Source organism: Motacilla alba, chromosome 2 (genome assembly GCF_015832195.1).
Source record: "Motacilla alba alba isolate MOTALB_02 chromosome 2, Motacilla_alba_V1.0_pri, whole genome shotgun sequence".
Lineage (NCBI taxonomy): Eukaryota > Metazoa > Chordata > Aves > Passeriformes > Motacillidae > Motacilla > Motacilla alba.
The window spans coordinates 14669032-14690164 of record NC_052017.1 but is presented as its reverse complement, the minus strand read 5'-3'; the positions used below and the strand labels follow the sequence as shown (position 1 = coordinate 14690164).

General features: G+C 39.0%; 1 protein-coding gene across 7 annotated transcripts in view; it reads right to left on the bottom strand.

Moving 5' to 3' along the window:
- ZNF438 (zinc finger protein 438) overlaps positions 1 to 17139 on the bottom strand; it is a 53849-nt gene extending 36710 nt beyond the window's left edge. For 3 of the 7 annotated variants that reach the window (XM_038127723.1, XM_038127722.1, XM_038127724.1), the window contains exons 1-2: positions 14866 to 16402; positions 14318 to 14371 (exon numbers count right to left, since the gene is read on the bottom strand). The gene's annotated coding sequence lies outside the window, so the exon portion shown is untranslated. Of the gene's footprint in view, positions 1 to 14317; positions 14372 to 14865; positions 16403 to 16674; positions 16962 to 17006 lie in introns of those variants that run through there. The other 4 variants (XM_038127717.1, XM_038127721.1, XM_038127719.1 and 1 more) reach the window with 4 other exon arrangements.
- Between the last annotated feature and the right edge of the window lie 3994 nt (positions 17140 to 21133).

Genomic DNA, 21133 nt, shown 5'->3' with positions numbered 1-21133 from the left:
TGGAACAGGCTCCCCAGGGAGATGTTCACAGCACCAAGCCTGACAGACTTCAAGAAATGCTTGACAATGCTCTCAGGCACAGGGTGTGACTCTTTGGGCTGCCCCGTGAAGGCCCAGGAGTTGGACTTTGATGATCCTTGTGGGACCCCTCCAACTCAGGATAGTCTGTGGTTCTTTCTACACACCAATGGCAAACAACATAATTCATCAACATTTTAGCAGTACTTAAGACTCTATCATATAGAGTTCAAGTCAAGAAAGCCATGGAGATAAATGTGTCCTAAAAAACCAGACAAGAGGCACTCTGTGACTAAACAGCTTGTGAACACTGAAAGTGAGAAACCACTGCATTTGAAAACAAAGCGCCTTCAGTTCTACCAAATGTGCTATTTCACCGGATGTGTGTTAAATTTGTTTACATGTTACTTTTTATAGCCAGTTTCAAACCAAGGCACTTAATCTATCCTTAGATAAGTAAAATGAATTAATTACTATCAAATCCTAGACACGTTTATGCATTTTGTCACAACAGTAATTTACACGTCCTCCTAAGAGGGAACAACTCTGAATATAAAAATACAGTTGACTACATTGTCTGAAAGCTTAAAAGCTCCCCTAATTCAAATCATTCCTTATTTCTATAGCAGCTTGTTAAAACCAGAGTTTCTTTCTCTGCACTAAATACACTTAAGGTTAGGTCCCATTCTTCCCTGCATCACAGCTATACGCACCACCTTGCCTCCAGTACATTCCAGACATTGAAGTCCACAAGAGTTATGTTAAATCACTAGATCAACATGAACACACACAGAGGATAAACAGAACCAGCTTACATCCTGTAACATGACTTCTATACAAAAAGCAAGAGGCAATTCACATAGACTCAAACCACAAATTTTTCATGAAAGAAAATTCATTACCACTCAGGGTACTTTCCACCACGAAGGTGAAATTAATAATAAAGAGTCTGGCTGGTTACATTCTAAGTATTTTACAAAATAAATTCAAAACAGGTTACGTTTAATTACAACATAGTGAGTAATTCTTCTCTGCCTTCATCTAAGAAGAAGCAAAATTAAACAGGTAAAATGAATGGCAAGATGAACTACACGTCCTGTTAGATGGAAAACAGGCCTCAGGAGATTTTGCCTCTCAACTAACTCTAAATTCATCAGTGTTTTCATAATTTATGGATATGCAAAGGTAAACCCACTCAAATGCACATACAAAGTGTTCTAACGAATCTCAAGTATCTGAAGATGACAAGCAGGCCACAATAAAATGACTATGTAACGGGAAATTACAAGCAGCATCCTCTCTGACCAGTTATACTCATCTAGTGCTTCACGGTTTTTTTCACATACCTACTGTATAAATACTTTATGCCAGCACTGGATTTCTCTGTGTTGAATAATACCCCATAAGAACATCGGGTTCAACAACAAAAATAGACAGATCTGACAGTCATGTTCCCGGTTACATGATGGAGTATGCAGTTAAGAACTGGACAGAATACTGACTGCATTCCAATTGTAACTAAGGTGTCAAATTTAAGACTTCCTGAAAAGATTAAAGACATTTTCATTAAAATATATTTTTCCTATTGTTCACTAGCATAGCAGCACAGCCAAAAACACATATGCCAACTGTTTTAATTTCTATTTATATACTAAAGCACAAGCATTGGAGTGCATGAGAATTAAATTAAGAAGAGGGCTCAAACGGATACAATTTATTACCTACAAACTATTTTCTCCTAGGTACAATCACATAATCCCATTGAGCTCACAGTTACACATTCACAAGACTTCAGTCAGTTACTGGGAAGACTTCTGAGTATCTGTGTTGCAAGTACAATAATACAGCTAAACAAAATAGAATTACTTGCAGCCTGAGAATTTCACAAAGCAGCCAATTAAATGCACAAGTTAGTAAGACTAGTGTTATGACAGAAAAGTTACCTATAACAGAATAATAAGATAATGAGATTGCTCTTAACTGAAGTATCAAAATTCAGGCTACTTCTTGAACCAATAGAGCACAGAACTCCAACTACTTTCTCTGACATTGTCAGTAAAAAAAAAAAAACTAAAAAACAAACCAACACAACATTCACCAGTGTCAATGTATCAGCACATTACAACTCCTCACACCCTAAAAAAACCCTGCCATCACAACCTTTCATCTTTCGTGGCACTGTAAGAAAACAGCATAAAGGTCATGGCAAACAAACTTCACTCACATTCTTACAGGTGTCTCCTCTACATTAAAGCTGAAGAGCAGCACAGAAACCCTTTTGGTGCCTTTGCAAAACAGAACACTTCAGTTCCCACACCTCTGAAGTCAACATTTTCAGTAGTATACAGTCACTTCTATTTAAAAACAAAATAATACCTTGGGTTTACTGTTTATATACTAAAAGTGAAAATCAGAAGAAACACAGGATAACTGAACTATGTAAGAAAGACAGAACTGAGTAAGATTCTTGGCAGTTTTTTTTTGTTTTGGTTCTTTTTTTTAATATGCTGCTACTGCAAAGAATTCAAAAGAAAAGATTCCTGAAGGCTCAGCTAAGTAGTTCTATATTCAAACAAGCTTAAAAAGATTTGCCAATTATATGGTCAAAAGTAAGAAGCTACAGTCAAAATCTGTCTTTTTTATATCATAACCTATTTTCCAAATGTATTAAGAAAAAAAATAATCTTCAATGTGAACTCGCAGTCATTCAACCAAGATTCAGCAAATTCTAAACCCACACACTTGATTTGTGATGCATTTTGGCTGCTAAGTCTGACTCTAAAAGAGTGATGTGCTACCTTATTATTATTTTTTAAAAGATTTCTCTTGGGATTGCACAGCAAAGCAATGAGTATGTAGCCTATCTTACACAGGAAGGAGAGATTTTTATCCTCAAAAACAGGAGGTTCGCCCACATGATCACCTGGGACAAACTTGGCCAGTGCAAGCAGGCTAGAAGGTTATAGGAGCCTGGGAATGTTTAACATCAAGAAAGTAATTACAGCCCAGCAAGATCAGAAGGAATTACACAGGAAATGTGAACAGTAACCCTTTCCTGCCAAAAAAAATCATGAAAAAGTGAGCTCTCAGCTGCCGGCTTGTAAGGCTGTACAAACCAATTGCAAAATGCAGGAATGGAAAAAACACTATATATTACTAGGCTATAAATTCCCAACGATGTGATAAAGCTACACCTCCATGAAAAGAACAAAACCCCTGGTCTTTCTTCTTGCCATTTTGCAGTACAATTAAAGCCCAGAAGAAACATGAAAAAGTTGCAAACATCACATATGAACGGTCAGTTGTCTCTTCTGGAATTTTCTTTTAAATTTACGCTGACCAAACAGTGTTCTCTCTAGAAAATGGTCAAATATCTTGTTCTTATTTAGTCAAGAAAATCTCTGTCCAAAATATGAAGGGCATTATTCAAGCAAGAATGCTAACTCTCTCAGTTACCTATTCCATAAAAATTCATCTCCCAAATTCTGAAATAAACCCCGTAACTCAGCAGAAAGGGCTCAAAGTACTCCATGCATTTGCTAGTAAAACAATTTCTATTCTCTAGGGACATGAGGGAATTTGAGTGACCTGACTGTAGTTCAGTCTAGTCAGAAAGCCTTCAAGTGTGATATTGGAAAGTGAACAGTGATCACACACCTGTCCTTCACACAGAACTGGGATCCATTTTAGTCAGATGAGATTTTTTCCTAAGCTACTCAATAAGGAAAACAGCACACCTTCAAATCTACCAAGACCTAATGCTGTGCATAATCCCAGTCAGATAAGAGATGAGCAATAAAGCAACCAAGCACTACTGGTTTTATTAATTTATTGATTAAAATTACCATAAATATATCCTCATTAAACAAAAATATGGTCCCCTAAAATGAGTCCTAGTGTGTATCTGCTCTACTGAAAAATGTGATTAAAAGATACCTTTACAATTAAAAAAAAAGAATCAGTGAATTACCTTATTCAAGCAACACACTTCTTTAGCTGTTCTTAAAATTACAAATCAGAATAGTATCATGACACACTGCACTGCCAGAAGCAGTGTATCACTTTACCTTTTCTTCCAATCTTGTGACTCAGGTGTTCCCCTCTACCTTCCTTTACTACCAAAGCCTTTCTTTTCTCATCTTTACTGTTGGATTATGTTTTGTTTCCTTTTCCTTGCCTTCACATCTAAGGTGGGTGCGATTTTGCCATCAATAATGCCACATGCACAACCAATTCCTGCACGGCTGAAGTCTACTCAGCTACCTGCACAGTCGAATCTCTAAATAAATAAAATCAAGGGCAAAAAAAGAAGAAAATACAAAAGCAGCACATGAGAATTTCAACTAGGGCATGCAAATAAGGCATAGACAGTGCAGTAAAAAAGCAACAAGGACAAGAAGTAATTGCTGACATTACAGCCTGCACAAGTAACCATAACTCCCATTCTTCAGGAGATAAAACTGAAACATGAAACAATTATATTTTCTATCATTTTAGTGAGATGGAAGCTGAAAAGAGACAAGCACTGTGACCTCACTCTGGAGACAAAGGGAAAGTTCCATCTTCTCCTGCACTAAACTTAATCCCACTTCCAAGGGTTGGTGATTTGCAAAAACAAACCGAACTAGCTTTCCCAGTCAATACACGTTCTTCAAAGATTAAAGTCGTTTCTCCTAAATTTGTCTGTCTCCACAGCAGATTAAAGATTTAGCAGTACAATATTCATACAAGATGTTAGCCAAAAAAACTGCAGTAGTGGATAAGCCATTTGCTTTTCAATGGCTATAAATGCAACATGAATCTATCCACAGCAGATAACACTGTGTTCTGTTTGTTCATCGGTTAGAAAAAAGTATTTCAATATTGTTGCAAGATATTCTGTTTTCAAAGGACTTGTACGTGCAAAGCAAAAATACTCCCAGTGATACTGTGTGGTTTTTTCAGTTCAATGTGTTTAAAACCACAGCCTATTTTCAGCCAGGTGAGCTGACTGAAGTCTGTCAGAAGCCAGGAGCTGCCTACAAGGGCTATTACTGTGCAAATGCGTTGGTGGCAACAGCCATGGGAAGGGTTCCCTGTACCTCCCAAGTGTAGGCAGCACGTCAGAAACTGAGCATTCCTCTCAACACAAGAATTTGCAACTGACTCATCTGCTGCACCCTTAAGCAGCACTGTGGCTCACAGTGGGGACTGCATATGATTCCTTTGCAAATCGACATTTTCCACCGGGCCACATCTGCTCTTTGTGAAACCTCTGCAGAATTTGTATCTAAAAACTTGTAGGAGTTGAAATCAGTGATCCTTGTGGGCTCCATCCAACTCAGGCTATTCCACAATTCTAGTGTTCTACTACAAGTAATGCTCTTCAATTGGGAGGTTACTGGCATTCACTTTATTTCTAGTAAGAAATGTAAGCAACTTTAAAATCCCTAAAGTAAAAAATGTCATATTTTGGGACTGTGAAACCACTTTGTAATGAAAAAGTGAATTTCAAAGATACCAGTTTTGAAAATTACTATGCTTCTAAATACAGTTATTTGTAATATGACTAGATCTCAATAGAAATTTAAAACTTCCTCTTTTGGGGACATCTACAATCAACCAACCTAACACGAGTTAATATTCCCACTCAGTGCCTTCCTCACTGCAAGTATACACATTAAACATTTTATCCTTCCCAATCCAGAGCAGATTTCTAAAGATAATTACCAAAAACTGAATTATCAGGTAACTACACCAGTGACACACAAGTCTTGGAGAGAGAGAGGCCAGTAAAGAAAACCTGAAACCATTCTCTGTAAATATCCTCCATCAGGCAAGCATGGCTGTTCTCTCTCAACCATTACTAACATCTATGAATTCTTTAGGTTTATATATTAATTTTGCAATTATTAATAAATATTTTGGAAATGGTCTTTCTAGTGTTTTGTGTTTGAAATAATATGAAGAGAATTCAAATGAATCGTTTTCATTATTGAACACTTTAAAACATAATTCCACTTTGAAAAAAAAAATGCTCACATGCCCAAGTTAATTACATCTCTCATCACTGAAATCCCTCAGGGTTAAATAAGGCTCAGGATACTCAGCCTGTCCTATTCCCCTGATAAGATACTTGCAATAGTCTATAGGTACAGTCTACTTCACAAATTATTTTTTTACTTGTTGTTTTCTAGGAGGAAGATGCTTTACAAATTCTTAGATACTACCATCAATACCTCATTCTTTTTCCTTGACTTGCATTTTTGATGATGGTCAAACCCGTTATTCCCCAACTTGTATAACTAAGATTTTATAGTTTTTGATTTTTTTGCTTTTCCAAAATGAAGAGATTGCTGGAACAGGAAAAGACTTACCAAGAACAAACCAGTTGTAGATTCAGTTTTCATCAATTTTGTTAGTGTTATTATTAATCTAAGGAATTCTTATGCTTCTCAAAAGCTGATCAGCTAAATCTTTCAAAGGTATCTACATTTCTGTAAGTGTAGAATAATTTTAAAATTGAAAAAGAAAAGCAAGTTTTCAAAACTGAACAGAAATTTCAAAATTTCACTTTCTAATAAACAGCAATATTTCATACCAAATATTTGAAGATTTTTAGAGGCAAAAAATACCTTCAAAAAGGTTTCAAAACATTCACAGTGAATTAGATCAATTATACCTTAATAAAACACTAGACCAGCTCTCTTCACAATACCCAGCTATCTTCAAACCATGCTAGTACATAAATGTAGGTTTGACACTTGCATGAAATCATTAAAAAAGAAATAAAACAGGTACAACTTTGATCTAGCCTAAACACTCTACAGCTTCATGCTTCTTATGAAGCAAAATCTTATCATGTAAAAGAAACCTTACAAATATTTAATTACTTAAATGCTCTAGAACACAGTCTTTAAATACAGAATCCACAACATAACCATTTTTCTAACTTTTTTTTGTGGTCACGAAGTCTTTCTGACACAAAGAAATTTGACAGCCTGGTGAAAAATAGCTGTAAGAAATTAAGTTCAGGGCAAACATAAATGATGCTAATCAAACGCACGAAAACTGTTAGTTTCACCAGCTCACCTTAGGCAATACATGCTCTAAACTGGTCAGAGGTGAAAAATCCTGCACTGGACTAGACTAACTCAGTGCCTGAAAAACCCTCCCAGTATTACCGTGGGTCTTCTGGGCAGTTAGGACTTGATGAAGGGAAGGAGAAATCTTGACTCTATTTCAGAAGGCTGGTTTATTATATTATGATATATATTACATTTAAGAAGACTACACTATAACTATACTACAAAGAACAGAGAGAAAAGAATCATCAAAAGGCAAGACAGGAATAGAAAGGAATGAATAATAAAGTTCTGTGACTCCCAGAGAGTCCAGAGCTGCTGCCTCCTCGATTGGCCACCAAGTAGAAACATCCCACATTGACCAATCGAGAAAGCACCTGCTGCCTTCCACAGTAGCAGATAACAAATTGTTCACACTTGAAGCTGAGGCCCTCTCAGCTTCTCAGGAGAAGAAAATCCTAGCAAAGGGATTTTCATAAAATATCACAACCACATCCCAGTAGCTGTTGCTCAAACCCAGCTTCCTTATCATTTAGGAAATCCAAAAGGCTTCACTCAATCCTCTTGGAGCAGCTCCGACCACAATTATCTCCAGGCCTGTCACTTTCAAGTCACTGAAATTAGCTGTCTAGCTAAGAAACTCAACATATTACAGCCAACAGGCAAGTTAGTCCTGTGTTCTTTTAGCAGCACACTGACATTTTTCTTCAGCAAATGGGAAATTTGTTCTCAAACCTGAACAGCAGCACACTCTACTCAGGACTATGTAGAGGAGAACAGAGCATGTACATTATACACCTTACACATATGATGCTTCTGTCAAGTGACCCCACTATACTAACTGCTTTGTAAAAAAAAGTCAGACTTTATATCCTTACTAAATGCACAATAACATATATTCCTTTTATTTCAAATCCCATCTCCCCAGCAAATTATAACAGCTAGACAAGAGTTCAGCTTCACCACCAGAACAGAAGACCCAAAGCAGGAGTCAACATGATTTACTAAAACACTAATGCAAGATCAGTGAGTACCATCTCAAGGAAAAGTAGATTTATTTCTGTCCTCCCTTTCAGATCACTGTGTAAATAAAAAATTTTCCCCACAGAAAAAAACATTTCTCCAAAAATATCAAGTACACCATCCTACACATACAACAACAGAGAACCGGCACAATTTTCAAACACAGCAACATGCAATCAAAATTATGTAAATATGATGTAAATTACATCATATTTATGTTTCTACAAACTATACTGTGGCAATATATGCTCTCGCAGTGCAAGTAGATGATGAATGAAAAACAACGATGTGAGAAAGAAAGAGAAATAAACAAGCAATCAGGCAGCTAACTAACAAACTACACCAGGTATTTTCAGAAATGGCCCTTAATAAGGTAAGATTTAAAGAAAGAAGCCACCACTAATTTTCAGAGCATTATGTTAATCTACATAAGTGAAATAAAATAATCCAAAGCAAGAAATTTCTCCAGGATCCCATATACATCTGGGACCCACCTGATTATGTAAAGAATGGCAACACGTAGCGGTGGCTTTTAAATGCGTATTTTTCAAGTAGTGACAATCCAGAATAGCAAAGTGTCCATTTCAGCTGTTCAAACCCTAAATAATGTTTAAAAGTTGACTGTTACTTTAGACTTATCATCTCTGGCAGAGCACCTCTCAGTTACTGAAGTTTTTCTGCCTTGACAGGGGAATTCCATTTCTAGGATTCACGCAGAGAAAATGTTTCAGTATAAATCGTGGCTATTCTAAGCCAGGAAAATGTCCCACGGATTGCTAAGCTACCATCATTCAGGCAAGTTCCCTGTAATTAAGGTATCAATTATAATTTCACAGGCATGTTTTATTTTATAAATAAACTCTGTTTCCATAATTTGAGCTGTGGGAAAGAATGTCTGCGTCAGTGCATCAGCCCTTGCAGCACGGCATGTTTTGAACTGAATGCCAGCTCTAAATGTTATAATACAGATTCTAGCATGGAAAAAATAGGAGGAAGACTTCCCTCTCACCCCCAAATTCCCACAAGCCTTCTGAATTTTTTTATTCCTGTCATGGCACCTCCGTGACATCTGCTCTTTGCTGCTCTAGAGCCAAATACAACAAATTTAACTCAATCTGCTGCTAAACACACCAAAAGTAAAAACTGCAGCCTGCACTAAACGGAGAGAAAAGGACATTTAAGTGGGAATGAGAAAAAGCCGATTCCGTAGTCTTTTCCTGTTGAACACTGCTCCTGATGCTTTTATCACACAGTTTTATATTTGAGTTTGATAGAGACTGAAAGAAAACAGTTTCTAGGACTTGAACCATGCCAAGAGAAAAGACTGGCACAGCGACAAGCATGCTCATTTAATTAAGATACCCCCACTGCTATTTTTATGACTTTTTACATACTTGCTGGGAGCTGGCAGGCTGACACCGAAGGCCAGCGTTAGCTCATTTCATCCTCCCAAAATATTCCATCACTCTAGGTACAGAACAAACTTGTGTACTGACTCAAATTAAATTACTGCAGGAACACCAACTTAATGCACGAGCCCAGGCAACAGAAAAATCAAAGCTGAACACAACAGTGTCTCACGAATAACAAGTCACAAAAACAACTGGCCTACATAAATTCTTTCCAATTTCATGAGGAGCCTGATGTTAATCCGCAAAACCTTTTCTCCAATATGCACATCTGCAAGAGGAACAAAGTAAATCAGTGCATCCTACCAAGGGAAGTAGACATATTACCTAGTGGGTACCTCATCTAGATATAACCCAATACAGGGAAAGAGAGCAAACAAATTACAGATGCTGTAACTCTTTCTCCTATAAACAAACTAGGGATGGACTTCATTCCTTTACTCACATCATCAACACATGGTTTTTAGATGAGCTTTATTAAAAATCATGATGGAAAAAATAATTTTCCAAGTGACAAAAAGATGAGGGATTATATTCTTTCAGGAGAAAAGGTAACCTGAGCCTGTGTAAATATTCTTACACTCTAACTTATCCAATTTCTATTAGAATTTTTCTATATTAAAATTATCCCTAAACTGCAGAGCTCAGTCTTACCAGTTTATTAAGAAATAGATCCTCTCCAGTTTCCTTTCTCACTCTGTCACCCTAATTTCACAGGATGTCCCCTTACTCTTACAGCATGAACCAACAAAACAAAAGCTTCAAACAATTCATCTTTCTGTGTACTTGTGTTATACTTCTCCATATTCACTGCCTTTCAAAGGCTAAATAATACTTTTTTTTGTCCAATTTCTCTTTATAAAAGCAAATTTCCATCCCCAGAGATTCCTTTTTTAGACTCTTCACTGATTCCTGTCTTCTCTGCATCCTTTTTAGAGGCATCCAGCACCCCATCCACTGTGATGGCATGCTGTATGACAGTAAGATACTGATTTTTACCATAGCATTTTATACTCCATCACACTTGGTTTAGTTTGATTGGAAGTATGAACACAAGTATCAGAAGAGAAGAAACAAGATTTTTAACACACAGTCCCCTACTTTGAGTATGTGGCATAACTAACATGCCAAGACATCATTTGGGGTGAGGTAGTCTTTTGCTTTTTTGCCCTTCAGCATAATTTCTTCTTTGTATCTCACCCATTACAGTCTGCAAACCTTTGTCATTTGCCTATCAGGGTACCCTCCCAGAAAGAAAATCACTGGTTTACTGGAGATCACCAACACACACTAAGCAAAGGTAACTGTTTGCTTTTAGGTCTTCAATGAGAAGCCAAGCATGCTTTGGCACAAAAACAAGTCAATTTTTCAAAGGGTAGGTCTGCTGTATTTTTACTAAGACTGTAAGAAAGATAATTCATTCTATGGAGGACAAGAATATTCTGCATCCTTCTTATCCTACCAGAACTATGGAAAATATATAACATCTCTGAATTAACTTGCTAAATACCATAAAATATAATAGATAACTATACTGGCCCTTACAAGGTACAATCCAGCCAAAACTACAGAAAGTTTCCAAAAACACAGTGCATTACATTTCTAATTTGAAGATTTGAAATCACAACAGCCTATCACTATTTTTCTCTGGAAACTAAAAAAAAAAAAAAACCAAGAGAATCTGTAAGACTTTTTTTTTTCTCAATTATGAGCAATATTGTAACATTTCCTTAATATTGCTGTTTAGGGAAAAACATAATAGAGCGATTGACCTGACTCTCTGTTCTTAAACACTCTGCTAAAAGAACAAACTATTTGTGAAAATAACAAAAACCAGCTGAAGGCATTTGGGTGGTCTCCATTTGAGTCCTATAATATAGAACAGTTCCTTTTTTCTAAATCCAATACTGATTTGTTTTCCTGCTTCAGTAAAGCCTCAAAATCTGTTGATGACAAAAGCAACACAACCCACTGAACATCCATATTATTTTAATGGCAGGCTGCTAACTTCCAAGTGCTTGATTCATCATACACAGAGTACCACACTTACATACACAACAGGACTATGCAGATTTCTATAAACTCATCCATTGACCCCAACAATATTTTGAGGGGTGTTATAGTTTTATCTTTAGGACACTGCACATGATTAGCAGAGACAAACGTTGGGTAGTTCAGCTTTACTGCCCTGCTTCCTAAAAACATGAATCTACCTTATTCCTTGACCAGCAGTTCTGTTTTGATTGAGCTGAAGAAGAGCAAAAACTGTCAGAACTTCATGTCTTGGTGTGTGCAGCACTCTTTTGACAGGACAGCCTGATATAAATCTGAGATCACACACCCTTACAGGCAGCAGACTGTAGTCTCCCTTAGGAGGTCAACCAGTCACGGCCAAAAAAATCCACCAAAATTAAGTTCTATATCATTTAGCAGAAGACTGAATTGTGCTCAAAACTATAAAAATCAGTAACATTTTTTGTAAAATCTCTATTTTCTACAGTTCATCCCAAATAACCACAAACATACATATAAGGGAAGTGAAGTGGCAAAGAAGCACAGGAATAAAAGCAATTATATCAGTCTAAGCTGTAATTTGTCACCATACACCATTTTCATAGAATTGGCCCAAGAGAAAGATCCTTTGAAGAAGAGACACAGTCCCTTGCAGCAATTGTCCTTAACAGCTTAATAATGCATCAAAAATTAAGACAATGCACCTTTGAGGGGGTTTTTTTATTATTTGGTTTCTGCTTTGGGGTCACATAAAACCAATAAATAATTTCTACAGACATTTCAGCATTCAGCTACTGGCAACAAAGGGCTTCATGAAAAAGACTGAGTATGGGAGCACAGCTCTTGACTGCTCTGCCACCCACACTTGAACAGCAAAAATATTCCCTGGAACTGTAACTTACAACCAAGCTAATATCCCAAACCAATTTCAGTGATAGATCCTAAGTCTCCTAGAAGTTGTTTCTTTCCCCCACAACTCCTTTACTTATCAAACAAATTTTCCAAGCTGCTTTTCCCTCTCTTTAGCACCTGTTCCTCCTGGCTAATACCCAAGTGAGCCACAAGAATACTCCTGTCTCCCCAGTGACTTGCTGTGACTGAGGCTCTTCAGCAGGGCTGGGATAGTCCAGCTCTGAAGCTCACCACATGACCTCTTCTTGGCATTAACCATGACAATTTTTCTAAACCAACAATCCTGGGTTTAGACTTTCTGAAAAACAATTAAACTGCTACCACAGAATGAAACATGATGCATACACAGAAATTAACATTCTATAGCAGCCTCTAAAAGTCACACTTCAAAAAAAGGCATGTTTATGATTCAATACTCCATAATTTTACTCTTTATATGATTTAATGAAAAAAAAAAATCTTATTATTTTGCAAAAATAAAAGTTTAACCACAGATTAAGTGACCACAATGTATTACAATTCTGAAAGATGGACTAAGCTATTGATTACATTCTTTCCTTTCCATTTGTGCAACAATTCAAGGTAAACTAACAGCTAACTACTAAACAACTTCTGGTATGAGGACACGAGCCAGCCTCCCTTCAAGCAAGGCTTTCAGTACTGCATAGCCTTCAAAAAGATGCAAGAAAAGAACCAAAGAGAAAAAGAACAGTTCACAGTTCAGGTGAGGAAAACATTCTTTCCTAAAATGGTAAAAGACTGAAGTGACAAAGCAAAGATAATCTTTCCTTAATTGACGCCCTTTCACATCCTTGTCCAATACACAGTACAGTTGTACCACAGTGAGGTTGATGGTGTTTTGATTATGTTCTTGATATTAACTGGAAGAGTTATCAGATTACAATGTATTGCTACACAAACCACGCTAACTTTCCTACAACACTCAGTTACGCTGTAAATACCCATGAAATCAGTTCTTTAAAAAAGTAACGCTTGAATACTACTGCCACTAGGTTTAATCGGCCAATTAGGGACAAACCAATACCAGCAAATACAGTACTATAATACAATAAGTCAAAGACACACTTAATTAGCAAATATCACACTTTGTGATATTTGAATAGGATGGTTTCGACCCCGATGTTCTGTGGTTTCATAAGGTGACAAGACGAACAGTCATAGAGCAAATACAATACAAAGACAACAGCATTCTCAAAATGCCATTTTAAGCTGGCAGTAACAATCTCTTTATTACAAAAGAAAGAATGAAATCTAAAATACAACCCAAAACTTTTTATTTTTCAACTTAAAAAAATAAAAAAATTAAAGATCTCTGTCATATAATTTAATGGTGGTTACACTGTGAAAAAGTCTGTAATTCATTTAACTTTGACAACAACATGCAAATATACTCCATGAGAAAGGGCTCAATTATTAGTCAAGCAGCACTGTTTCTCTTATTTGCCAGTATTAGTCTTGTAAAACTATATGGTCATCTTTTAAATTTGTTTTTAAAAAATCTTTTTAAGTAAAACATGTTCTGGATCTCTGTAAGTGAATTAAAATGCCAACATGAAGTATTAAGTCTTAGCAAATAAGGCCTATGTCTTGTCTTGACTGCAAATAAGGATGAGCATCAAAACATACTTTCCTGCTGCTGAACCACTAATATCTTTTATGGAAATTATGAAAACAATTAGTTTCACTGGAGTACAAGGCCAATGGAGTACACCCTCAATGACCTTAAAGAATTTTAAATGGACAAATAAACAGCAACTCAAACACAGAGGTAAAAACCATCTTTGTGTTCAGATGGACACAGAATCAAAATCTAAAACACTCTGCAAAGATATTACTGCAATCTTTCAACATACCCACCTTATTCGTCCTGCTGCTGCTATGACCAATGAAACATTTCATCCATCTTAGTTCCTATTGCAAGGAAATAAAAAACAAACAAGCAAAACCAGAAAGTTCCAATATCTCAGGAAATATATTTAGCAAAGGACAGAAAATCGTATTTAATAGAACAGATAAACATTTTAGGAAGCAGTGAATAAACAAGAATTCTAATAAAACATGTTTACCCACAATACAACAGCATCACCTCTGAGGTATACCATACATTAACAAGACTTTAGACTAGAGATTACAGTAATAAATATCTGAATAAGTATTGCTAAAATAACTCATGGAAGTTCATACATTTCTGATTTTCCCATGCATTTTTAAAACTCTTAAGTTTCTTTAATTGCAACTGCAGCAGTATTTCCAGTCAGCTTCCAACCCAAGTTCTACATTCAACACTTGGCTATTTGACTTTGACCTGACACCATCTACCTCCTTAGGTGCAAATAAATACATAAAACCATCACCAGTTTCATACAGACATTTAAAACATTAAACCACTTCTATAAATGTTTTACCTGTGCCCATAAAAATGCTTGAAACAGTCCAAGTCACTGATGAAGAACACTCCTCCCACCTAGCACAACATAATCCTTGAACCTGTACATCAAAAACATATGTGTGACAATCACTACACACTTCTAAGGCTTCAGTGAGAAAGTCAGAAATATCTCATATATGCTCTCCCAGTCATTGCTAGTTCTGATATTCGCACTCACAAAAGAGATGCAGGAAACATAAGAAACTAGTATTTTCTTCATTAAATGCTATGAAAAACACTTCAAGTACAACTTCAGCTACCCCACAATGTATTTAACAGCCTGCCCAAAAGCTAAAAACGTTTGCATAGCACTGGTTTTCTTCTGATCCTCCAGTTATCATTACGCAAGAATATCTTTAGAATTAAATGCTGAGAACATTAGATCATTATGAAAAATATTTTAAATATAGGACTTGTCATACACTTTATTTCTCCCTTTTCATTTCTGTCTTTTGACAAACTGGAAAAAAATCCAATTATTCTAGCTATTGAAGCAGAAAAAATATGCACTCATCCCTGATGTATTTTGTTTTACATAAAAATAACTTTGTAAAAGATTAACTTAAACTAGTACTAACAATAAGTAGCTAAAATCAAGTAATTGAAAAAACAAACAAAAGAACAACAGCTCAGTATTTTGATTGCTGAATAGTTCTGTGGGGAAAAAAACCTGCAATAAACTACTGTGATCCAAGGGAGCTGTGCATTTACCCTATCCTCCTCTTTCCTTTTTATTAGGGAATAATAACATGAAAGGCCACTTTTAATGGCATATTACAGGTTCAAATAAATTAGTACAAGAAAATTCAAGACTATAATTAGCTTAACTATACAGCATTTAAGGGCTAGGCTGTTGACTGAGACTTTAATACACACTAAAAAGTTTCAACAACAGTTATGTTGGAGAAGAAAGGAACTGAGGACAAGACGCTACCAGCTCAATTTTAATTTAGGAATGGAACTAGGTAAATCTTTTAACAGAGAAGGACTTTTGGGCAACATAAATTGAAACAAGTCACTCTTTCATATTGTTTCAAATCTGCCACGCTGTAGACACTTGCACAGTCTTCTGAAAACTCTTTTATGCGGCTTTGAAATGCTTCCCTGCTTATATTATCTATGCCAGACATATCTGATCACTTGGAACCTGGGACATGCTCCTGATGTCATTATTAAAAGTTCCAATGGATTCATAAGCCGATAGGCCCCGGTAAATTGCACACACTCATTTACTGCATCCATTTCTGCAGCCACAGGACAAAACGCCTTTGGCCGTCAGTTCCAAACCCTAAGGAGCCCGAGAGCACTGCACATCGTATTTGTACTTTTATGGAAGCAGCAGCAACGTTATGAAACATCGCTCAGGCCTCGGAGCGCAGAGCTGGGCGCACAGCTCTGACTCACGCGGGCAGGGACCGCACGGGAGCCAAACGCTGCCACAGGACCTGGAGGCACTCACTGCTACCCCTCAGAGCTCACGCCCTATGGCCATCGCAGAAAAAGCGTGAGCTGTACAAGCAACCACCGTGACTTGTAGGAACCGGTCATACGCGTCCTTCCTGCGGGTCTTTATTTCAACATCAGAACCGACAACGGCAGTAACGCCCTCTCGCAGTTTCCGCACTCGCGGGGCTGATACCCCGGGCCGGGCTGCGACACCCCCGGGCCGGAGCTCGGGGGGCCGTGCGGGCTCAGGGCTCACACGGCGCCCCCGGCCGAGCGCCGCAGGCCCCGCACCGCCGCTCCCGGGCTCCGGCGGCGGGAGCCGGGCGGGCCCCGCACGCACCTCGGCGGCCCGGGGGACGCTGCCGAGCCCTCCGCGCCGCCCGGCGCCTCGGCCGAGCCGCGGGACCAGCTATGTCGTACCGGGGCGAGCCAAGGGCCCCGCAGGCGCGGAGCTCTGGCGGCAGCGCCCGGCGAGGAACCCCTCGGGCTCACCGAGCGAGGGCCAGAGGAGGCACCCGCCCCGCCGGGACCGCCAGCCCTCCACCTCTTGCTTCCCGGCCCCGCGCCGCCAGCCGGCTCCGCAGGCGGGGAGAGAGCGGGACAGCCGCGCCCCGGCGCCGCCCGCCCCCAGCCCGGGCCGCGGCCCCACCGCCGCGGGGGGAAGGAACTTACGAACACCCGCCGTGCCCGGGTCCCGCCTCCGCGGCGCGGGGCGGCGGCGTCACCCCCGCGGGAAGGCGCAGGGGCGGAGCCGCCGGCGGGCGGGCGCTGTGGGACGGAATGGGGCGGCGGGGCCGGGGCTCGTTCTGCGCCTGGGCTTCGGCGGCGCTGCACCGGGGATGCGGGGCTGCGGCCTCGGGCAGCGCTGTGCTGAGTGAGGCCTTCCCTCCCCGTCCCAGCCAGCCACTGGCGGGGGGGAGTTGCGCTCCCAGCCGGTCCCCGAAACTGATGGTTTTTAAGCAGTGGGATGGGGGGTTTTGGGGGGCAAGTCAGAAAAAGGAATCTCTGAAAAGTACAAGAACTGTGCTGGAAAATAAGCGTAAGGGACTTGAAAGCGCTGGGTCAGAGGGGGCGCAGATGGTTGAACATAAGCTGACTTGAAGGTCAGTGGCGTCCAGGCCTGTATCAGCAATAGTGTGGCCAACAATAGGACAGTGATTGTGCTTCTGTACTTGGCAGTGGTGAGGCCGTGTCTCAACTACTGGGCTTGGGTTTGGGGCCCTCATTTTAAAGGAAATGTTGAGGTGGTGGAGCATGTCCAGGGAAAGGCAGCAAAGCTGGTGAAGCATCTTATGGACTAGTCTGATGAGGAGCAGCTGAGAGAGCTGGGGGTGTTTAGTCTGGAGAAAAGGAGGAACAGGGAGACCTTATTGTTCTTCAGAGCTACCTAAAAGGACTGGGGGCCAGTCTCACAAGTAGCACGTGATGGGACAAAAGGAAATGGCTTCAAAGTTGTGACAGGGAAGGTTCAGTTTGGATATGAAGCAAATTATATTGAGTATCCTCACAGCCTCGTGGAGCATGTACAGGTAACCAGGCCCATCTAGCATGGGTTTATTAAAAGCAGGTCCTGATTGACTGACCTGCTCCTCTGTGACAGGGTGACACACTTAGTGGATGAGGGAAAGGCTATGGATGTGTCTACCTGGACATCAGTAAAGCCTTTGACATGATTTCTCACAGCATTCTGGAGAAGCTACTGCTCATGGCTTGCACAGGTGTGATCTTCATTGTATAAAAAAAGTGTTGAGATGGCCAGGCCTAGAGAGAGTTGGTAAAAGGAGCTACATCCACCTGGTCACTGGTTACCAGTGGTGTTCCTCAGGGCTCAGTATTGGGGTCAGGCACATTTAATACCTTTATTCATGATCTGATTGAGGAGACCAAGAATGCCCTTAGTCTGCGTACACAAGTTGAGCAGAAGTGTTAATCTACTGGAAAGTCGGAAGGCTCTGTAGAGGGATCTGGGCAGGCTGGATCCATGGGATGAGGCCGGTGGTACAAGGTTCAAGAAGGCTGAATGCTGGACCCTCTACTTGGGTCACAGCAACCCTTGCAGTGCTACAGGCTTTGGGGAGAGCGGCTGGAAAACTGCCTGGTGGAAAGGGACCTGGGGATACTGGTGGACAGCAGCTGAACATGAGCCAGTGAGTGCCCAGGTGGGTGTCAGTCTCTTCAGCCAAGTAACAAGAACTAGAATGAGGCCCCAAATTGCACCGGGGGAGGGTTAGGTTGGATATTGGTAAGACTTCTGCAGAAGGGTTGTTAAATGCTTGAACAGGCTGCCAGAAGCAGTGATGGAGTCACCATCCCTGGAGGTATTTAAATGTTTAAAAAGGTGTTTAAAAGACATTGGGCTTAGGGACATGGTATAGTGGTGGACTTCATAGTGCTGTGTTAACAGTTGGACTTGATGATCTTAAAGGCTTTTCCAGTCTAAATGGCTCTAAAATTCTGTGGTTCCCTGAAAGGAAAAATGAAAGTGTGACAGAAATACGATAATACGGGATTTAAGAGAAAGCTGAAAGAAGTTATTTGGCCAGGAGAGAGGTGGTAAGCTGCAGAAGAAAAAAGGGAAATGTATAATGTGTAGGTGTGAAAAGAAAAGAGAAGCAACATTCAGAATTTAAAAAAAAAAAAACCAACCTCTTTACTTGACCTTCTTCTAACCATCTCTTCTACCATGGAGATGTTACTTGTAGGGGAGAAAAGTACTTTTGTTGGACCACTTCAAAGTTTACTGGACACTGAGGCCACATCCTTTTCCAGTCTCATCCTGTGATGCAGGACTGTCTTCATCTTCACGAGCTCCTCTTGCATGTGCTCTGCCCCCATCTCCCATGAGCCTGCACTCAGCACAGCTTTCTGCCATGGCCCTTTGCTGGAAGAATGGGTGACAGGGATCCTCTAGCCACAGGTGGAACAAAGAATCTCTGGAAAAGCATTGACGCAGCTTCTGGGAAGTGGGAGTAAGTGAAAGGAGGAAGTGGTGTTAAGCTAAGAATTTAATTCTGATGGGTTTTGCTATCATGTACTTAGCATCATGATGCTGCTGTGATAATAAGTCCAAAAGCACCAGAAGTGGAAAAAGAAATCAATATGGCAGAAGATAGAAGGAATGTGGAATGTCTTCCAAATAGTCACATTTCTTTACATGTACCTAAGGCTGAAATTTGAACTGTGTAGCTATAGACAGTATGCTGACAATTAGAAGTAGATTTAAAATGTTTGTGCAGTTTTCTGAAAACATGTTCCTGCAGCTCGTTGCAAAGTGGCAGCTAAGGAAGCAGATATCCTGAGTACCTGACACTTTTTTCTAGTCCAGCCAAACAATAAAAAGAAGTTTTACAAGATTAGGCTCTTCTTGAACTCAGATTTCCTGAAATTAAATGTGAATTAGAATTGGGGATTCTGAACATAAGCAGAGTTTTGTGAATATGTTGGCAAATGAAATTTGTGGTGATAAAACAGGCGGACTGGCTCAAAGTAATTTCAGAACATTTATGGTATGATATCTTCCTTCAGTCATGTGTTCCACTTGGAAGATCTGTACCTGAAATAATTGTTCTGGTGCTTCAGAATACTTCCTTTAAAAGTCATTGACAATTTCAACAGGAACTGAAGTTTAAAAATAAACATACTTATTCTTCACCTTTATGTACCACTAAAGCTGAAGTGGTTTGCAGTTACAGAGCTTATCAAATACAGTGAATTTGAAGGTGAGTCTTCCAAATGATGTTAAATAATTGTATTTCCTTTTGGATTTATACAAGTACTAACTGTTGCTTACGCAAAAGTATTACTATATCCATTATATATACTGCCTTTCTGAAGCACAGATGTGGCATAATGAGCATACAATGGTTCTTGTTGTATTACATGCCACTTGGAGAGACACAAAATATACTTTCCAATGTGCACATGTGTTTGTACCTTTACCAACTATTAGTTTTCATTTAAAAATAAAATGCTACAGTGGATTTATCTGTTGCTGGTGAAAAAGAAAAGAGATCTGATGACAATATAAACTTAATGTATAGACTGTTTTCAGTATTTACAGAAAATATCAGTCATTTCTATTAGAGAGTGTATTCATTTTCCTCAAGCCTTTCTTCATTATATACTGTAGAAATTTAGTAGCAGTGATAATTAATGTCAATCTGTAATAAGATGTTTTAAAACAGCGCTGGGAAAAATAATTCATTGTGACTAGTTGAAGAAAATATTTTTGGTGATGTAGTACCTCAATATCTGAGCTTATAATATTCAGTAGTACTGTTTCCTGAGTGCTTTAAGGAAAAGTATGTCAGTGATTCCAATCTTATTTTACAGGCTTTTGGGAAGGAGTTTTTCTTAAAAGCAAAGTAATAAAATGCTTAGAATTGCTTAGATTTGAAAGCAAGCACACTTTAGTCACCAATAAACAATACCATAGGAAAAAATTAAAGCTGTGATATCTGATGAAGATTATACTTTCTCTTTTTACAACCTACAATGGACAAAGATCGACTGTTTGAAAGATTATTTTGGTAATGATTTAGAAGAGTGGTAGTATATTATCAGATAGAATAAACTGAAGAGTATACCTACATGATTAAGAATTTTATGATGTACAGTGTTAATGTGCACTACTTAGAATTCAGGGTGATTAAAAAATCCATAGTTGCAATGCTCGCATTATTTTTTTTTTAATTTAGCAATATGTTATATTTTCAGAATTAAATGAATAGAGGTATTTGCACAGCAGTGCTTTTGCCATGTACCAGTGCAAGGGGAAATGCCAAAACGTGGTTATAAAG